Source organism: Choloepus didactylus, chromosome 7 (genome assembly GCF_015220235.1).
Source record: "Choloepus didactylus isolate mChoDid1 chromosome 7, mChoDid1.pri, whole genome shotgun sequence".
NCBI lineage: Eukaryota > Metazoa > Chordata > Mammalia > Pilosa > Megalonychidae > Choloepus > Choloepus didactylus.
This window is the reverse complement of record NC_051313.1, coordinates 65,453,876-65,475,801: the sequence shown is the minus strand read 5'-3', so window position 1 is coordinate 65,475,801 and position 21,926 is coordinate 65,453,876. Positions and strand designations below refer to the sequence as shown.

General features: G+C 39.6%; 1 pseudogene; it reads right to left on the bottom strand.

Moving 5' to 3' along the window:
• Positions 1–10,171: 10,171 nt before the first annotated feature.
• Positions 10,172–11,038, bottom strand: LOC119540589 (annotated as a pseudogene).
• Positions 11,039–21,926: the final 10,888 nt, after the last annotated feature.

Below are 21,926 nucleotides of genomic sequence, written 5' to 3'. Positions count from 1 at the left end.
CATTAATGTTTACCGCTTAACTAAGCTTATATACACTTAAAATAAGACAGTAGGAAGGGGATGTGTTCCAGGGTTCCAATGTCTATGAGTAAGATAAATAAACAAATAAACAAATAAATAAATGAACCTCTTAGATAAAGAATAATAACCAAACCAAGGTTAATATTTCTCTTCATCTACGGAAATGGAAATTTTCCCAGCAGTAAAGCAAATAGGCTGGACTAAGTCATTGTTTCTCAAACTGGAATCCACAGATGTATTCTCAAGAGCATGCAAGTTCTGTAAGAAAGTGAGTGTTGTCTTTTTATTTCAGTCATAATATTAAAAATGTAAGTATAATCTGAATCATCCAGATAACTACCATATTACTAAGACTGCCCCATAATTCAGTACTCATGTTTGGGTTTGCATTTACTAGCCTGTAGTGCCCAAGGATCACCTATAATCACGGTATTTATCTTAGCATATGTTGGTAAACAAGTCTGGCTGTTTCTGTTGGCATATCCTAAAATCAAAATGAACACAGTTGGCCCAAATCTGCCACATTTAATTTGTTTATCAGTTGTAGATAAAATTTTCCTCCTTTGTAATTTAAAGACATTTTTATAAAATAAAACTTTGTTTCCTTAATTTACTTACTACATAGAGATTGATTTAATATTGTAACAACAATATAGCAAATTAGAATGTACTCTTTGTCACAAATTAATGAGAAAAGAAGATATAGATAGAATATACAAATGAGGCAATTTATACCAAGATAAGTTTCAATTTACCTCAGTGGCACTATGAAATGAAGGTTTCAGAGTGTTTTGGAAAGAGAATAGAGGTATTAAAATTCAGGTATCCCAATATGAATATGCTGAACTCAAAAACAAACAACACTGTGGAGTCAGAATCAATTTACTTTGTGTGCTGCTGGTTTGGATGTGTTATGTCCCCCAAAACACCATTATCTTTGATGCAGTCTTGTATGGGCAGGAAACTATTGGTATTGATTGAGTTGGAGACTTTTAATTGGATGTTTTGGTGGAGATGTGATCACTCAACTGTGGGTGAGATCTTTCACTGGATAATTTCCATGAAGGTGTGGCCCCACCCATTCAGTGTGGGCCTTGGTTAGTTTACTGGAGCACTATATAAGCTCAGACAGAAGGAGCAAGCTTGCTACAGCCAAGAGGGACACTTGGAATAATGCACAAGAGCTGAGAGAGGAGCTGCAGCTTACAGAAACATTTTGGAGACAGCCTTTGAAAGCAGACTTTTGCTCCAGAGAAGCTAAGAGAGGACAAACGCCCCAAGAGTAACTAAGAGTGGCATTTTTGAGGAGCTGCAGCCTAGAGAGGAACATCCTGGGAGAAAGTCATTTTGAAACCAGAATTCTGGAGCAGACGCCAGCCACATGCTTTCCTAGCTAACAGAGGTTTTCCAGACACCATTGGCCATCCTCCAGTGAAGGTACCTGATTGCTGATGTGTTACCATGGACACTCTATGGCCTTAAGACTGTAACTTTGTAACCAAATAAACCCCCTTTATAAAAGCCAATCCATTTCTGGTGTTTTGTGAAAAGGCAGCATTAGCAAACCAGAACAATTTGCAAGCAAACATATTGCTTATATATATCAACTGAAACTGTTCATTAGAATAAATGTAGCTGCCAATACCCACAGAAGAATTTTGGGTTAAAAGATACTTTTAAAATCTTCAATATTGGAGTACACCATTAAATTTATAGGTTCATTCAATCAATTGGTGGTTTAGCACAAATTCGTTTTTTAAAAGGCAAAAATAATCAATGATAATAAGCACTCAAATAATAGTCCACTTGCTCAAGATCAAAAGAATTAGATCCCAAAAATGACATATAAAGCCCCAATATATATATTTTTATATTAAATTTAATGTTGCAAATTTTGGGGGTGCAAAATATTGTGTCACACAAAATTAAAAAAAAGTTTTTGCCTTGGATTTTATGTATATATTTAAATATCATCATAATATAGATAAGTTGTTATCAATCCTGAGGACCCATAGAATTTTGCCTTCAAAGGAGATCAATATTTTACTCTTTCAAGAAACAATGGCTAGATATCTAAAATGTTTTCCAATTATACTATTCTATGTCTCTAAGCCTTCTGTCACTGTGTACCGCATTGCCAGCTGGGCATTTTCCACATGCTGATGGTGGCCATCAGCTAAAAAGACAGCATGGCTCAATCAAGGTAAATCTGTCATTGCAACTCACAACTGAGATAATAATGCAAAGCAAATGATGCTGAGACCTTGGGTCATTCTCTGGTAGAAAAGACAGCATGGATACATTGGATACATATTGTATGGAATCCAATTAATCTACTTCATTAGAAATGTACTAGCCTAAAAGAATTATTTTATAAATTAAAATGAACAAAGAGAAGTTTCCTGAAATGGGACTGAATGGAAAATTAATGAATACAGTTGGCCCATTGTTCCAGGGTGTTTATCAAAGATCCACCATTGGATCTTTTAGATCTACTATCTAAAATTTTCAGGGAACACAAAGAATGGGCAGCATTCTGGCCTTGCTATCCATGGTTGCTCATGCTGGCTCCACTTTCTTTCTATCACAGCCAGCAATTAGTCCAAATTAATTCACATTTCCAGTGCTTCTAGGCTTGATCCTTTCTGAAGGTTTCTGAAACGACTTGACATTTGTACTCTGAGACTTTAAGAGTATTGCTTATACATCTCAAAACATGACTATATTTTGGGATTTAGTCCTATTAATGTCAATAAATTTTTCAAGTTTTTAGTGTTTAGGAAGTGCATGCATCAACTTTCCTGTCCCATTTAAGTTAAACAGAAACAACATGCAAAGAAGAAAGAAGAGAAATTCACCACCAAAATGATTGAATTCAGGGTGAATCATCTTGTTTGAAGCTTCTAAAATTTTTAAACAAAAACAAAAGCCTTGTGAACTTCTGAATTGGGAATTCTCAGTTTGAGTGTGTGCTGAGGGTAGAAAACACTGAACAGAGAAACAAAATGAAAAGAAAAGAGCAAGAATTAAGCCTCAAACAGATCTGGATTCTACAACTATATTAGTATTAGTTCCCTCTTCAGCAACATGGAGTTTTCTATTTCTTCCACAGGGATTTTGAGAGAATTATGATCTACGGTCTGTATAAAACACCTGACGGAGATGAAGCAGTCAGTATGTTATCTTTATTTTCCAATGTAGTTATTACTATAATAATAATTATAGCTATTAACAAAGTACCTGGCACTGAGCCATTTCTTTGAGTTCAAGTTCAAGCTCATCCTTTTGACAGTTAGCACTCATTGGAGTCAAATTGAGCCAGGGCATTTGTAACCCTCCACCCATTGCCTTTTCTTACCCTGGGTCCACTCAGTACAAGTTAAACTCATATTGCCCAGAAATGTCAGCTCCCCTTAAAGTCCTTGAAGACCTTGGCTCCCCCACCCTGCTCCCCACATGAAGATTAGTGCAATTAACACTTGCATAACATTTTACAGCTTTAAAATTTCATTCACCTACATCTTTGCATTTGGTTCTTATTTCTCTGTTATTGCTATCCTCATATCACAGATAAGAAAATTAAGGCTCAAAAAGATGGATGGCTTAATAATAATAATTTCAATAGCAGATAATATTTATTTTACATTTACTTTGCGTCAGGTGCTTTGCTGAACGCTTTGCATACATTACTCATTTAATCCTCAAAAGAAGTCTGGTAGGGTGGTAGGCAGATTTCTGAGATGGCCCCAAGATTCTCCTCCCCTGTCCCCACCTCTGCCCCTGTGCCCATCCTGTGTAACCCCTGGTACTGTGAATAAGCTGGATTTCACTCCAGTGATTAGGTTCTATTATATAGCATGGTCGACTTCAAGAAAGGGAAATTATCTGGCTGGGCCTGTTGTAATCATATGAGTCCTTTCAAAACAAGAGAATTTTCTCTGCCTTGTAACTGGTGGCAGAAAAGGAAGTCAGAGAATGCACTCCAGCAAATATCCATGTTGTGAGCCACCTATGGGGCTGTGTGGCAAAGAACCACGGGTAGCTTCCAGGAGCTGAAGCCATCTCCATTGAGAGCTAGAAAGACAACAGGGACTTGAGTCCGACAACATGAGGAAATGGATTCTGCTAACAACAGTGCACTTGAAAGAGGACCCCATGCCCCTGATGAGAGCAGCAGCCCCCGCTGACACCTCAATTGCAGCCCAGTGAGACCCTGAGCAGAGAATCCAGCCACGATGTTCCTGGACTTTGGACCCATAAAAACTGTGAAATCATAAATTTGTGTTACTTTAACAAGCTTGTTTTAATTTGTTAGCAGCAAGAGAAAACTTACATAGGTACGTGTAATTATTGTCCCCATTTTACAGATAGAATGTGAAAAAGGGATGATTGTATTTGGGGGTTAGATGTCCTGCCACTAGGTTGTGGAAACATATGCAACCTGAAGAACATTCTAAATGACTTATGGGTCAAATTCTTTTACTTATCAGGCACATTCTGCCTCAGGGCCTAGTTCCTTCTGCCTGGAATTCTTTCCCCCACACAGACTGCCTTCAGGTCTCTGCTCAAAGAACATATTACTAGTTCCTTATGTAAAATACAAGTCTGCCCCATACCTTCCTTGACAGTCCTTGTTCTCTCTCCCCTGTTGTTTCTCTCCACAGTTTTTATCTCCACCTGACACAGTATATATTTACTTATTTGTTTATAGTATCGCCCACACTCACATGAAAATTAAGCCGTAGGAAAGCAAAGAACTTGTATGTTTTATTCACTGCTGAAATGCCAGCCTCTGGAATAGTATTTGGTACATAGTAGGGGCCAGTAAATATTTGCTAAATATTTTCTATTGAACAAGGAACTAGAACTAGAACTAGAGAAACTAGCTTTGTTTATGGCAGCTCTAGAGTTCAAACCTAAAAATGCAGAACAAGAGACTGAATGTGTGTATAGAACAAGAGGGAGAGATGAGAGCCACCCTAGATACTAAAGTGAATTCATGTTGGAGAATTTGGTCTGAGGTGATGGCATGCTCCAAAACAGGGAAAGGAGTCAGTGAAGGAAACAATTTCCTTCGTGAAATTCTCCTGAAGGATGTGGCTTGACAAGAAAATGTGACGCTCTGTGAGCAAGGACAGGAAAGAAATGAAAAGGTCCAAGAAATGGAAAGTAGAAGAGAGAAAACATAGGAAACCAAAGATCTTTTTCTATCAGTCTGGGTTATTCCATTGATGACTGATTAAGCAGGAAAGGAGTTTTTAGATAAAAGGACCTAGGGTAGTTCCTAGAATCACTGAAAGGGCTGGAGAAACAGCCTCCAAACTAAGCTTTCAGAAATAACACCCTAAAGTTCTCTGCAGAAGAATCCTGATTTGAAAAATGCCAGGGCTGGTCTTTCCAAAGGCTGCTGTGAAAATGTATTTTTAACCCAGAGGATCACGACTCAGATAATCTTCACTGACGGTGATGGTTTTTTGAGTAACTAATTATTCCTGAGACAGGGGGTCTGGTTTAGGGGCTGAGAGACTGGACAGGAAATGTCTCTCCCATTGGTGAAGAAAGCAAGGAGGGTTGGAAAGGGAAGGCATGGTGGTGGAGAGTGCAGACCTGGGAGAGGAAGAGAGCCCACCACAATCTTGCTTGAGGCCTATTTTGCCTTAAATTAGATGTAAGACCCACAAGAAACTTTGCTGCTGAAAAGACAGTGGGGAAGGAAAGGAACTGGGAACAGGAAGGTAAGTGGGCTATATTTTCCTTGGGATTAGTCCCCAAAGGCCCCAACCAGACTGTCGTAGGGCAGGCCAGGATGCCTCCTTCCTACAGCAGAGGAAGCCTCCCTACCCTAGATGGGAAAAAGCCAGGGCAGAAAGCCTTGTCATCCCGTTAGCCTGGATGGCCCTACACTGCAGCATTGCCAACCTTTAGCCCAGTATGGTAAAGGTCACAAACTGATAGTATCTGCACAGCTCACTGGGGCAAAGGGAGGTGACCATCTCACACCCAGAATTCCCTCCTAGCACCCCAGCACACCAGGCACATCAGCTGGGAAGCTATGTTGTACCAGTCTATTGTTCTCTCCACCCAATAGTCCGTATAGAAAGAATTAGGTAACTGTGCCCTCCCTAATGTCATCACACTCGCTAAACACAAGTGGAAACCCAATGAGGCTTTAACCTTTTTTTTTTTTTCCAGAAAATCTAGGGGTAAGCACCCCAAAGCTGTACAAGATAGGAGCATGGTGAGTTGTGACTATCTAACTAGCCAGGGCTTCACCTAGCATGTGTGATGCTTTTGTGCAGACTGCAGAAAGCTGCTCCTCCCTTCAAACTGGGTCTGAGACCATTAGATGATTTTCCATAGGGACCCCACTTCACTCTCAAACAGTTGATTTCCTCAATCATTTCTTCTCCTCCACTCACACTTTCATCAACACCTCCCTCTTCCCCCTGCCCCCTTCACACACTTGAGAAAGGATTTCTAATCCCATATCCATTCGCATGACTTGCAAACTCTGACACCTCATGCTTTAGCCAGAAGGTTTTCCTATTTCTGTCCTTCCGCTGGCTTCAAAGAAGAAAGTGGAAGGGCTTGGTCATGTTTGAGGGCCATCTGAGATCAGGTTCTCTACTGCAACGGCTATAGCTGGTTTTCACCAGAAACATACAGGCCAACACACTAACCACAACAATATTAGTTTTCTTTTGAGGATAACACAATCAAGTGTTAAAAATGTTATCTTTTTCCTGCCAATATATCTTTGACTCTATTATTAGCAAAATTATAATTCTGGCATCATTGGACCAGAGGTGCATTTTTCTCATTCCTGTGCCAGTTTCCATTGCAAAGAACTGCCCACATTCAAAGCTGGACCAAATGATATGCAGGTATCCCCAAATAGATTATTTATAAGTTCAAAATTTCTCCCCTGATGGAAAACATGGGAGGACCATAAATGCAAATTTGAACTAGATAAATACAAATTTTAACTTGACTCAGGTCAGGGCCAATATCCAAGAGGAACTAATACAGCAGGTGGAGAACTAAAACAGGCAGAAGATCAAAGATCTGGAGTGATCAGACATTGAGAATAGTAGCCCAGCCAGTGGGTAGGGGTACAAGGGAAAAATGTCTCCACCACTCCTTTGAGTTAAAAGAAGGTGATCCTAGAAAGGTCAGGACAAGTTTTCAGAGTCCTAGCCAAGTAGAATAGGCTCAGGTCAGGACTCCAGTCCCAGCGGGAGATGGTCTGGAATCAAAGCAGGAGACCATCGTACAAATGAGCTGGAGCCTTTGGGCATGTTGGATGCCAGGACCACAGTTGACATCCATGAGGACAGAGAACATGTCTATCGTGTTCACCCACTTAGCCCCAACACCTAGCACAGTCCTAAATTAATACTTGATGAATTAATTAGTCAATCTCAGGTTCCACCTGGTTGTGAAGAGGCCCAGTCATTGCCTACCCTGGTTAGTCTTGGCTCAGACACCAGGTAAACCTGCATCTGCTTCTTAAGAGCCACATCCACAGGTAAGAGCACCCAGAGATGACAGGATCTTACAGGTTCAGTCCACAATGATGTATTCCCAGGAAGGGCTAAGAGTGGAGAATGGAACTGAAAAAAAGCAATTCAGGATAGAGTAACTATTCACATACTCCAAACATAGCTAAGAACCCGGAAATAAACCAAAATATGAGTGAGCAGCCAAAATAAATATGTCAAAGTTCATCTGCTACAGTTTATGTAATTGCTCAGAGAAGAGACACAGGCTTTTTTCTGTGTCCACTTACTCTTATTTTATGGAAAACTCTACTAAGTATGAGATCTACATTCCAAGACCTCAATAGGCTAGAGACAGGAGTAAGGACTGCACCCTAACTTCCATAAGGAATAGCAGTTAACAGGACTTATCTGGGAGAAAAGAGAGAAGCAAAAATCAAAAGTTCCATTAGTCTAAACACATTTAATGCAAAAGCAAAAAATCCTTACACATTTAATAGACTCCACTGACATCATTAAACTAGAGCATATTTTAATGAAAGAATTTCTCAATTTATCCATTCTTTTGTATATTCAAGAATATTTAGTTAGCACCTAACGTGTCAGGAAGTGTGCTAGTTGCTTGAGATACAACTGCAAATGAGACAAAGTTTATATTCTCAAGGAAGATTTAATCTAATTGAAGATACAGATAATTTTAATACAATACAATTGTTTATAATAGAATAATAAAGAAAGGCAAAAAATGCTAGTGCTCCACAGAAAGCGGGCATAGAATCTACTAGAGAAAGCTCAAGAGAGGCTTCCCAGAGGAACTGGGGTCCTTATCAGAGCCTGTAAGTAGGAGTCAGCAGGCAAAGTGCAGGTGGGAGGCAGGTTGCTTGAAGCACTGAGAACAGTATGTGCTAAGGTCCTGAGGCAAATGACAGCACAGGGCCTGCTTCATGGCATGAGATCTGTGCACACAGTCCTACACTCAGAAGGACCCTGCACTTGGTGTAATACTCTGCTCTCGTTGTCTTTAAATTCTTAATAATTTTATCTTTGAACTTGTGTTGTATAATTGCAGTCTGATAGGGCAATGGAGCATGATCCCGGGCAGAGGAAACAAGGGCAATATGTGGGTCTGTCATTCCCTTGCCAATCCATCTAGTTGGTGTGTTCTCCCTGTGGGCACAGAATTCTGGTGGATCCATGATATGGGGGTGTCCAGCGAGACTCAAAGCAAGTTCAAGATAAACATGTTATGCCTTTGACTGACTAAGTGGTGGCACTGACAACCCTGAGAGTCCACACCTTCTGTTCCAACCAGAACTTGTTTCCAACGCAGAGAGAAAGCAATGCCATTCCAAGAAACATCAATGATAGAGGACCCTACGTATCTTTTCTTACTGTTACTGCCCTAAATTAGCCTTCCACTTATGCTGAAAATGATGACATAGAAGAAAGGGCAAGATAGGATAACTCATGATTTCTTTGCCTTCCATTCTTCCTTATTCATCAGTTATCGCAAGGTAGACAGTGTTGGTAAATGTGAATGTATCAAAAAGTGAGAGAAAATCAGTTGAGTTCATTTTGTGCAGTATTTCCACTGTTCTGGAAACAGCAAAATACACACATATACAAACTATAAAATATAAATTGTGTAAATTTGGTGATTCCACATGTAAGTCTTAATTTTAAAACTGGCATTGCACAATATAAAGATAATCAGTAAATTCCATGACAATAATTTTAAATTTTAGTTTTTCTTGACTTTAAATGGCATTAAGTATCACATTTTTGTACACATTTAGCTTTATTATAACAAAGCAACTTGTATACTTTTAACATTTAAAACTGAGCATCATCTTTCCTTTCCAGTGAAACAAAAAGAAAATTTAAAAATAAACAGGAACAAAATTACAATAGAGAAATGTCAATTCCAAATAAGATCCTACAGGTTCTGCTGATTCTCCCATTGAGTGGCAGGGCAAGTCATCATTAGGAGAGAATTTTATTTTAAAAGTGTCATCTTAAACTACAAGGATGTCCATTGAACATCACAATTAAACATGCTAAAGGAGAAGCCATGTTGTCAAAATGCCCACTTACCCCACCCAAACATCTCAAACCCACCCTTTGCTGACCTTCTATAACCCCATTTTTTTTAAGTTTTTTTTTCTTTTTTTAAACAAGAGAAAGTAAACAGATACATGTTGGTAAATACTAACTGCCCATACTCACATAGAGACACAGTGTAATCTCTGAGCCCAATAAACAGAGAAAGGAGGAAAAAAGCTAGAATTCTATGCACTGCTTCACAGGGGCGTAGCACCCTCCAGCTTCCAGCAGAGTGAAGGAGGCAGAAGGTTTTTCTTTTTCCCCACAGAGCACGGTGGTGTGTTGATTCCATAAAGTTTTTTGTTGTTGTTGAGACAGGAAGGGATAAAAATGAATTTGGAACAGAATGGGTAGAGATTCTTTTTCCATGGTATTGTACACAAGGTATTTCCCCCAAAATAAGTTGAGAACTATGGTGTAAAGGAGAGAAAAGAGATCTCAAAAACAGGGTGACTGAGCACAAGAGGAAAAAAAAAAAAAAAAAGACTGCAACTTGCTCCCAGGGACTGGAGAAAATTAGAAAGGGAAAGTTAGAATCCATCAGTGTTCTATTGGTCATCTTATCCTTCATCCTCCTCTCCTTCCTCTCTCTCTCATCATCTTCATCTTCTTCCCCTTCATCCTCATCCCCTTCATCATCAATATCTTCCAATCCTTCTTGTTCATCATCATCATCTTCTTCTTCTCCTTCCCCTTCTTCATCATCCATGTCAGAAACCAAATAGTTCTGCAATGAATTTGGCCAAATATCATCTTTGATGACCTCTCCTAATTCATCTGCACCTGCATCAGAAAGGTCAGTAAACCAGGTAAAGAAGCTCTCTGGTTCTTCAGGCTGCCTCTTCCTGCTGGATTTGTTCTGTGTTTGACTTGAACATTTCATCAAGTCTGTTCCAGATTTCCATTTGATTTCAGTCGACTTTGAGGATGGATCACCACTCTCATTCAGATGAAATTCTTTGGGGAGAACTTTATTTTTGAAGTAAGGATTTTCATCAAAATAAAAATCTATTCTGTAACCTGATTTAATATCTTCAAATTCTGTCACTTCAACTCTGGTCTAATAATGCAGTGCCTATTCACCCTCCTCCCCAAGAAGCGCAGACACTTGGGGATGGTTGCAAATGTTGTTACCCAAAAATCTGGGATTTTGGCAATCAATTCTGACCTCTTCTGAAAGAATGGTTGGCGGAGTTTATTATATTTCTGTTCTACTTTCAAAATCTCCTCACTGGCTTACTCATTAAGTCTGTCTATTTCATTTTGTACTTCATCAATATGTTCAACTGTCTCCTGCTGTTCTTTTTCTCCTTTTGCAAAGTCCAGAGTGGCTGATGTTTCCTCTGGCTTGGGGCAGGAAGCCACTTTACTTTCTTCATTTGAGGCAAGAGTGAAGACTGGCATTTGGGGGCCATGCTGTCAGGAAAGTCCAGTAACCAGAAGCCAAGAGAGATGATCACCAGGAAGAAGCTCAGAGAACTCTAAGTATCACATTTTTAAAACATTGTAACAACTGGGGAGAAAAACAGCAAAAGAAAGGAAAAAGCTGTTTATTTGAGTACCTGCCATGGCACTATCTTCCTGCACTTTGAACAAGGGACCCACATTTCCATTTTGCACTGGAACCTGCAAATTATGTAGCTGGCCATGTGACAGCATAAGATGTTTGTGCGACATAAGTTCAGAAGTAGAGAAACACACAATGCATTATGTCTGTGGAGGGTGGAGTGGAGGGGATTGAGACGTGAGCAGGAAAGACCACCTGGCAATCTGGTTGTAAGGACAGTATTGGGGCTTTATACCTCATTGAGAAAATGTAAATTATCAGGACAAAGAATTAAGAAAGATTGATAGAGGTACTAGTAGGACTAAAGTCTCCCCAAAAGTCACTCTTGATGTTGGAACTTCAGGGTAAGAAATTTAGACCTCACCCAAGAAGGTCCATGGGAAGTCATTGCAGAGAAACAACCTAATCAAATTTGCACTACACACAGACCGCTCAGCATGGGAATAGAGATCAGATTAAAGCATAGTAGCCAGCCAGTGAAGTGTTGGTAAACTGGCTGTCCAAAAAACAAAACAAAAAAAAAAAACAACAACTCTAACTTGTGGCGTTACTGATTTCTGGTGTAAATACTAACAACTGGCTCACAAAATTCCTTAATATTTAACAGTCAGTCTCCAAAGCCTAAAGGAGCAGATTCCAGCACACCCCTGCAAGAAATGATTACATGGTTGCCCACATCCTTATACAAAAACAAGGAAACACATTTTACAACTTACAAATATTGCCATAAAAATAAAAATAATTCTTAGAGAAGCCAATTTTCTCAAATCTAAACAGTGTGGTTATCTAGGCTGACCCAGTTAGGTTGGGTGGAAGAAGGCAGTTTCACAATTTTCCCCTTGGCCTTTCCCACTGTGACAGCCAGTTATAACACCGTCTCCGCTGGTGGCAGCTCAAGGGAAGTGTGGCCTAGCACAAACCCACCGTACATCCAAAGGTGCAGCACCGGAGACTGTCAATCAGCCATGCTCCAGGCAGTAGGTTCTCTTGAAGGAGATCTGAAAGGGGCATCTCCATGATCACATAGAAAAGAAACTTTGGCATATGTGTCCTAAGACATATATACAAAAATCTGTGTAGCGCGGTATTTACACTAATCCAAACCTGAAAACAACTCAGATTATCCATGTACAGGAAGATAAATGAATACATGGTGGCAAGGCCATTCAGCAGAATGCTGTTCAGCAATGAAAATATGTGGACAACAGCTACAGGTATTGACATGGATAAATCTCATAAACCATGCTGGACCAAAAAAAGCAAGTCACAGAAGAATAAATACTGTGTGATTCCATTCATCATGTTCGAATATAGGCATAATTAAATTATATATTCTTAACGCTATGTAATGGGTGGTAAAACCATAAAGAAAAGCAAGTAACCAACACAAATATAAGGATAACGGTTACCTCTGGGGAGAAAGGAGGAGAATCAGACTGGAGAGGGCCATGAAGTGGGCTTCTAAAGGACTGATGCTCTAGTTCTAGTTCTTAACCTGACAAGTGGGTTCACATGATGGTGCTCATTTTGAACTGTGTGTGTGAATATGTGTTTTGTAAACTTTTTCCATATTTTGATACAGTTCACAATAAAGACTTCAGTCTGATTATTTCATTAGATATGCAGAAAGCATTTTGATTTTTAAAATCCTTTGTGCAAGCTAGAAATAGAAATAGAAAGAAACTTCTTCATTCTCATAAAGGAAATCAAATAGAAACCTACAGCAAGCATCATTCTTAAGAGCAGAATATTAAAACCATCCCCATTTGGGTCAGGAATGGTGCAAGGATGCACTGTCATTGTACTCATAGCATACATTTTTGGGTGAATTTGAGAACATTCATCTCACCAATAAGTAGCTGGCATTTACTCCATCTATCATATTGATAAAATTCAGACTGATGTTTTCATCACAGCGTGACTGTTACATTCCCAGGAACAGTTATGAGTGTGAAGTCCCAATATGTTTTAATAATGAATTGATTTTATCAACAGTATCAAATTGTGTCAAACTAAAGTTTTGTAAACTTGTAATTCCATTTCTCTGCTCCTTTTGATCACCAATCATCTTTTAGAGATTTGTGCCTCCAGAAAATTGAAATACTGAGGCAGTCTGGTGCAGTGAAAAGAGTATAGACCTTGAAGTCAGACAACTATATGTTCAAATCCAGCTCAGCCACTTACAATTGGATGTGACCTTGGGTATACCACTTGATCTCTCCATTCTTAGTTATCTGAAAAATAAGAGTAAGAATGCCTACTTGCAGAACTGTCATAATCATTGGACATAATACATGTCAAGGGCTTGGCTCAAGGTCTGGATATAAAAGATCAAAAATGGTTGTAGTTGTGATTATTGTTTTCTTAACTTCACAGTTGGCAACTAAAAGCCTGAACCCAACCCCAAAAATGTTGATTAATAGTCCTGGACAGAGAATTCTGCTACGCTGCGGCAGCACTTGTAGACTCTGTCCTACTCAACATTTTAATCAACAGCTTAGAGACATGGACAAAATGATTATTAAATTTCTAGATGACACACATGTAGGCCAGATGAATAAAACACTTCAGTGGTCTCCAACAACACTGGGACCAAAACCAACAAGGTGATATTTGATGCGGATGAAAGGAAGGCCATGTGCTTGATCCTCCTTGTCATCATTTGTGCTTGACAGGATGGAAAAGAGCTGGATTAGCAGCATATCTCATTCAAAAGACCTATATGGCTTTGAGTTTGATATGAGCTAAGAGTGTGTGAGTGCCCAATAACAAATGCAAATTCATGTTGCTTGACAAGCAAGCAACATAAAGGAATGACACGCAAGCCATGGCTGCAGCAGGCAGAGAAGGTGGCTCTCTCCTCATTAGAGTCCCATTACCCTTCTCAGAGACCATCAGGAAGTGGTGGTGGGGACATGAGGACTTGGATCACATTGGAATCAATCCAAATTTAAACTACTAAAATGTCTATTTCTATAAAAACCTGAGGGAATAGGTACTGCAATCACCAGAATGTGTGGGGTTTTATTTTCTTTTTTAAAAACATATGGTAGCAATGATAGTAATAAAAGTGCCCTAGATAACCAAAGGAATAAAAGCAAGAAGGAAGGAGAGGCCCTGATTGCAGTAGTGGTGACTGCAATGACCTGATTGCATTCCTGCTGTGGAAGCAACATGCTCTCTAGTTCATTTAAATGAAAAATAATCAATTGATTCTGATATTTTCTTTAATCTCTAAATTGCCCAGTTCTGGTGTTTTGGGTTTTTTGTTTGTTTGGCTACACATTGCCACTAGGTGGTGCTCAAAGGCCACAAAATATCTTGGAAATGCACAAAGCAAGTAATTAAAAAGCATTCTGCCACTGGTTTTCAGACACACATACACACCATTTAAAATATTTTCTCTCTTGTATTTACACATAAGGAAGCATAAACACTGAAAGAAAGGGAGTGGCTATCTTTAGAAAAAAATAAAAGCATCTCTGCAACAACAACAAAAAAAAACAGCCCCTAGGAAAGAGATTGCTGAAGCAGTTTTCAGAGATCAATAATTTCAATCTCCTTTAGCTGAGGGTGTGATTGAGCTTACGACAACAGAATTGAGATCTTTGTACAAGAATTTTTTAAAACAGCTTTCTTGAGTTGCACAAAGCAGCTATATTTTGCATGTATGTACTGCATGGATGTATGTATCCTACTGGTTTATGGAAAACACGTTCTGGTCCATAGGGCCAGAGACTGACCTTGGGGCCCAGATACTGTCTGGCTCCTGCAACTCTCCTCTTGGGAAAATCAGATGCAAAATGCCACTCAGACAACCAATTATTGCACTGTTTTAGATAAGGCAACTTGCTCTTTCCCCTTTTGCCAAACTCCTGAAAAGAAGGGCTGCAAACCAAAGAAGAAAAGAATAATGAGCTTTTCATTATCTACAGGGCATGTGCTGAAAGTTTCCTTGACAAAGAGAAGATGGAAATCAGGTATGTTTTGACTAGCTCCAGCTATATTAGCATTATCTTTTGTAGCTATACTAGCATTTTTCCAATTTGCAGTTTCCTTTCTTTGAGTCTTATCTAATACATGTTTAACAAAATCTAGTACCATGATGCTGGGTAGCAACAAGATAGGTAACACTTAATGAGCACTAATTATCTGCCAGGTGCTGAGCATTTTACCTGCTCACCCCCTTTAATACAACCCTATGAGGAAGGATGTACCATCGTCTCCATTTTGCAGGTAAAGAGATTAAGCCTCAGCGAGGTTAAGTAACTTGTGCAAGGGTACACAGCTAGGAAAGGGAAGTACGTGACTCAAACACATCTGTGTAACCAAAACACACAAATTTCATCCCTGTAAGCACATATCACTGGGTTTGGGGGATGTCCTAGTTGGAGAACTCACCCCAGAAATGCCCTGGTTATAAGCTACCTTGAGGTCCCCTCCAAGTCAGCCCTTATTACATCCCAGAGAGAAGCAGTTTTCTAAGGATGAAGGAAGACCACTTTCTAGCTCTCTAAGGGGAGATTTCACCCAAAATGAGTTCTGCATCCCCTCTGCTGCCCCATGGAGAGGCTCACAACCAGTCATAATTCTACCACCCTCTAGTTCCATGGCTTGGCAGTCACTGGAAAGCACCCCAAACCTTACTGGCCGTGAGACCTTGGGCAGGTTACATGACTTCACTTGACCTCAATGATTTTAAATCTGTAAAACACAAATAATAACAGTACCTACCTCATAGGTTGTAGTGTATTTAAGTGAGTTAATATATACAATGCTTCTAACACAGTGCAAGCTAATCATTGTCAACTCATCATTGTCATTGATCCAGGATATCAAGATTTGCACTGTCTTTTCTATTCGTGACCTCCTTACCTGCCTCCTGCCTCCAGACATGACCACTGGTCTACCAGGGAAGCAGCCTCACCTTCAGGTCCCCACCCTTCCCCTCTCCTTAGTCCAATATTCAAGGCTTCCCACAGTCTGCTCCTGTCCTATCTTTCCAGGCTAACCTCTCACTTCTCCCTGGTTCTTGCTTTACTCCAGTCATGCCTCATGACCACACCAGGCCTTCGCACACACCATTCTACTTGCCCATATGCCCACCCGCACCTGTCAGCAGTTGATTTATACTTAAGATACAGGTTAACTTGGATTAAGATTAGGAACTGAGCTAACTTTTTTCTACCAGGAATTCCCACAGCTGTCTTTTTTGACAACTCATTGATTTATTTTTCTGCACTGAAGCACTTGTTTCATTGTTATTCTACTCTTGTTTTAACAAGTTTTCGCTCCAGTAGATTGTAAGGAGCTCAAGAACAGAGTAGTTTGAAACTGTATATACTAATGTCTGTAGCTAAAAGTCCTAAGCTGGTATTTGGGAACCTCTGAAGGAATTTTCACCAGAACAAAGCTGGAGAGAACTCCTCCCCCAGCCTAACAGGACTCGGTAATTGGGGCCCTGAGTGCCTGAATGCTTACAAAGAAGCTTCTCAGAATGGGGCTATGAGGTCTGAGTCCTTCTGGATTTCCTGAGGTACTGAAGTTATCAATGGAATTGCCAAAGAGAGAAAATGGCAGCCTCAAAGGCACCAGCCCCCTGGCAGATCCATTTCTCCTGCAGGCTCTGACTAACAAAACTCTACAGCAACCTCAAAGGATATAATGGAGACTGCTATTACCAGGAAATATTAAGAATGATTAAGAAAGGACATGCAGTGTATTTTTAAAACTGAATAAAGCATCAGAGACCTATGGCAAAAAGGTTGTGAAATAAAATGTGTGCTTGTTTTAATTTATGCCTCCCTCACAAGTTTGATTTTGGTCCTCAAACACGGATCACCTTGAGGAAAACATACCAAAAGCATCCATGTATGGAGGTGTTCTTTGGATACCTCATAGGCCTGCATTGGTGATGTTCAGATAGGATACACAGCAAATCCAGAACTCAGCCATCCCAGAAGTAGCGAGTCACCTTCACTCGCGCTCACTGGCCAGAAGTAGTCACATGGCTCTACCTATCTGTGAGGGCAGCAATATACGTGGATCGTTTGGTGAGCTTTTGGAGTTTATTCAAAATGCTTTAGACCCACTGCCCTGCATTTCTCCTCTAATGGATACAGACGTCTGTTGCTTCCTTAAAAAAAAAAGCATGCAATAATGAACTTGCATAAGTCCGCACACAAGGTGAATAAATAGTCCAAGCAGATGACTTCAGATATTTGATTTCTGGATTTTGAAATTAAATTCCTTCTGAGCCGCATCAACGTCTGTCGCATTGAGTAATAATAATCATCTAGGCCTTCTTTGGAATTTTTAATTAATGGAATGGTGGACACCTTGTCTTTGCCTTCTGAGTACAGAATGGGCAGATAATGACAACTTGAATTTGTTTTTCCAAGAGCACATTTATATACTTAATATTTTGATTTGTGCCACAGCTTCATGGAGTTATTTGTGGAGGTAGAGTTTTTATTTCCTGGGTCCTTAGGGAAAGATCTTGTATTAAAAAGAATCCCAAATGAGTTTTCTTCACATCAAAATGTGAAGTGACATGACAAATGACTCTATCAGGAAATTTCTCTAATTTGAGTGAAGCTGAAACTCCAGGGGCCAAAGGCAGTAATCACTGTTGCTTCCTCTTACTGATGCTTAGCTTAAGATGTTTATTGAATGAGAGCTAAGGGAGAAGGAATGTAGAATATAGGATTTTCAAGCAGTGCTTCAAAATTAAGACCTAATATCCTTAGAGAAAGCAATCTCAAAGGCAAAAATAAATGCCTTCAGTCCCCGCTTTTATTTGAGCTCTTACATCAAGCTAAATAGGATTTTGATAATCATCTGGAACCTTAGTTCTCAATCAAGCATACACCTTAGAAACACCTTTAGAGTTTTAATTATATATATTTAGGCTCCAGCACCAAGGATTCTCATTCATTAGGTCTGGGTTTGGGCTCAAGAATCTGTAATTTTTTAAGTCCCTGATGAGAATATGAATTTTTAAAAAATTAGGAAGCACAGGTCTAAAAGTAAGAACTCTATTTCCTCAAGGAACATGGCATTCTGCTTTTTGTTCTCCAGTGGAATTTACAATTTACTAATCATTTATTCAAACTGGAAAGTGAGTCAGGCCCCTAAGGGCCCACCACCACAGAAGAAGTCATTATCAGAGCTGGAATTACATTCTGGAATTTCTTATCCAATAATTGTCCTCCAATATTTACAGCCATATAAGTGATAATTAAATCCCTCTTCTCAAAGTTACGCTGTGAAATGTGTACCTGGCTGTGAGCACACTGTCAATGTGTGACAGTAAAACAATGACATTTATTAATTCTTCTCTTTGTACGTGGGCTAAAAAGCCAAACTTCCTATGGCCTGCCAGGTCCTATGTGATCTGCTCCCTATGTACCTTCACTTGCTTCCATCACACCAGTCAGCTTCTTCTTTGTCAACATGTCAAGGTACTTGTAGATGTGTCAGGACTGCAGGGGCAGGAACGTGGGCTGGATGGCCCCTGGTATGGAGCAGGCCTGGGGCAGAGGTCCAGCCGAGGGAGGGCCCAGTGTGGCAGGAAGAACACGTCCTCTACCCAGGGGTGATCCAGTCAGCATCAGGAAGGTTCACCACAGACCCGGGAACGGATGGGAGAACATGGTCAGTGAGATTTCAGACTGAAATCTGGTGATGAAAACCAGCAGGTACACATTCAGAGCCTGGAAAGGCATTGGATTAGGCCCTAAGTCTAGTTATGAATTTCCACAAAGCCAAGGCAAATGGGGCAACAAAGTGATTTGGGTAAGACTCATTTCCTGGTGCAATAAACATAGAAAATTTTCTTAAAATGATAAATTGGAAGTCAAGGAAGAATTTGTCATAAGAGTGATTAAATAGCATTTAAGTAGCTTAACTGACTTTAAGGGTTTGTAAAAAATGAAAACATGGATAATTCTTGTATTGGCCTCCTACAAAGGTTGAAAGCAGAACTTTCCTTAGAGTAGCACACCAGCCCTTTTGTCATCTGGGCCTCACCTATATATTTAGCCAAAGTTTCTGGAGTTCCCTTCTCACAGCACCGAATCACTGTCTTAGAGTAGTGAGCTACTTCCTGAAGCCAAATCATGCTTCAGAGCTCAGGGATAAGCTGTGGCCCCTGACTGAAATGGTCTTGTTCCTCCTTTTCTGCCTTATGAGACTATGTTTATGGTCAAAGCCCAGCTCAGAAGATACTAGCTCTGTAAAGTTGTCCCTGCCCCAACCTCTGATCCCAGGGACAGCCTGTTATCCCACTTCACCTTATTCCAGTTCACCTCAGGGCCTTCTTGTGGGCAGCCAAAGTTGAGAATATTGTCCTTCAGATCTAGTATCTATTACTGGGAAGACACATTTATTGAAATTCAACAATTCTCTCTTCACTTAGGTTGAATCCAAGTAAAACTAAATGTAATGCTTTATATTAAAACAGCATGTACAGTATGATTGCTTTGGTCTGTTTATCCTTCTCTACATACTTAGGCATTAAAATAATTGATAATTGTTTCTGACTGATGGGATTATGAGTGATTTCTTGCATTGATTTTTAAAACTTTTCTATATTGCCAAAATTTTTTTATGAGTAGGTTTTTATAAAATTCATGGTCATTTTCAAACAGGCCTTCTCTGACTGTCTTATCTAAAATATCCAAGCACTCCCACCCCATTATTCTCTGAATGCTATTGGTTTTTCTATCTAGCCCTTACTGCAATTTGTAATATATCTTTGTTTATTTATGCATTTGCTTGTTTATTTTCTGTCTCTTCCACTTGAAGAAGGGTTCTTTTTTTCACCAGTGCAAATCCAACACCTAGCTCAAGGTATGAAATAATACACAAGTCTGTGAACAAAAGTTTATGTAGCCACAGAGGAGCGGGAGTTGTGGGGAGACAAGGCTGGCCAGACGGGTTGGAGCCCACTGAGAAGAGCCTTGTAATCACACTGAGTAGTTGGGATTTTCATCTAGAAGGCAACATGGAGCATTTAGACAGAAGAAAAGGAGAGCAAAGGGGAAAACTCTGGCAATTAGCCTTCTTGAAAGAAGTAAAAGGAAAATGGGTTCAAATACAGCAATTGGAGAAGAGGAAAGTGTAATGTGAGTAAGGAAATATAACATTTCACAGAGGAAGAGTCCAAGAGTGTCAGGTGCTGCAAAGAGACAAAAGTAACAGAATTTGACAAACAAACGGATTAGCAATGGCCATGCGGAGACTCAATAACATAGAGTAGGGGTTGCAGAATTCAGATTATAAGGAGGATTTTTGTTACCTTTTAATTTTGAAATAATTTTGGACTTGTAGAGAAGTAGCAAAAATAGAACAGAGTTCCCATTTACCTTTCACCCAGTTCCCCCTAAGGTTAACATTCTGCATAACCATATTACAATTCTCAAACATTGATACAGCACTGTTAACTAAAGAATAGATTTTATTTGGATTCTATAGTTTTTCCATTGTTGTTCTTTTTCCAGGATCCAATCCCAGAAGACTACATTGCATTTTGTTGTTGTGTCTTATTTCCTCCAGGTTGAAACTTCCTCATCTTTCCTTGTCTTTCATGAAAGACATTTTTAAAGAGTACTGGCTGGTTATTTTGTAGATTGTCCCACAGTTTGGGTTTATCTGATGTTTCCTCATAATTAAATTCAGGTTATGCATTTTGGGACCTTCTCAGTGGATCCTTTTGCCTTATTGATACACCTCATTACTGGTGATATTAACCTTGAACACTTGGCTAGAGTAGTGTCTCCCAGCTTTTGCCACTGTGAAGTTACCATTTTCCCCTTTTTTAATGAATAAATATCTTGGGAAGACACCTTTTGACATTCAAATATCCTGTTTCTCTTCAAACTTTTAATTTTCAGATCCAGCAGTGGACACTGCCAACAACAATTATTAATATGGTAGTGATTTTCTATTTCCCTCATTAATTTTACATTTATTCATTGGAATCCTTCTGTAAGGGGAAGGTATCCCTTCTCCCCATTAATGAATTGAATTATTTATATCAGTATAGAGTCATGGATATTTATTTTATCATATGTGTTATAATCTATTACTATTGTTGTTTATTTTGCTTCTCAAAACTGGTCCAACCTTAGCCATTGGGAGTTCTTTCAAGTTGATTCCTCTGTCTTTTAAACATGCTTCTATCAGGAGGATTTTCTAATATGGAGATTTATCTTGGCTTTCAAGACTAAATCAGCCTTCTGGAAACATTGCACTGCAATGGTCTTTTCTGATAAAACTCCCTGTCCAATTACTCCTCAAACCTTGGAATAGACTGTCAATGGATGCTATACAATGGACAGTTTGATTTTAAATTGTCTCCTGCTGTATTGTAGTGGATATGAGGGCAGGGATGCAAAGAGTCCTGCCTTCCTAGAGAGATTATCAGAGTCACCTGTGGGGCCCCAACCATACCATCTCCATTATAGCTGCAATGAGCACCTGTTAACTAATGTGTATGGACAGAATCCTTCAAGTCAATTGTTGTGGTGAAAAAGTAGAGAAACACTAATGTAGGACATCCTGGAAATGAGAAAATGAGAACACAGCTGTTTGATAATCCCCACCACCACCACCACCAGGCTGCCTGTTGCCACAGATTTATTGCCCTTTTGAAACAGAAATTTAATCTGCAACTCTTCTGAATTGCCAGGATTTTCAACCTTCCCAAAGAGCAATTCTGAAGTCAAGGGGGC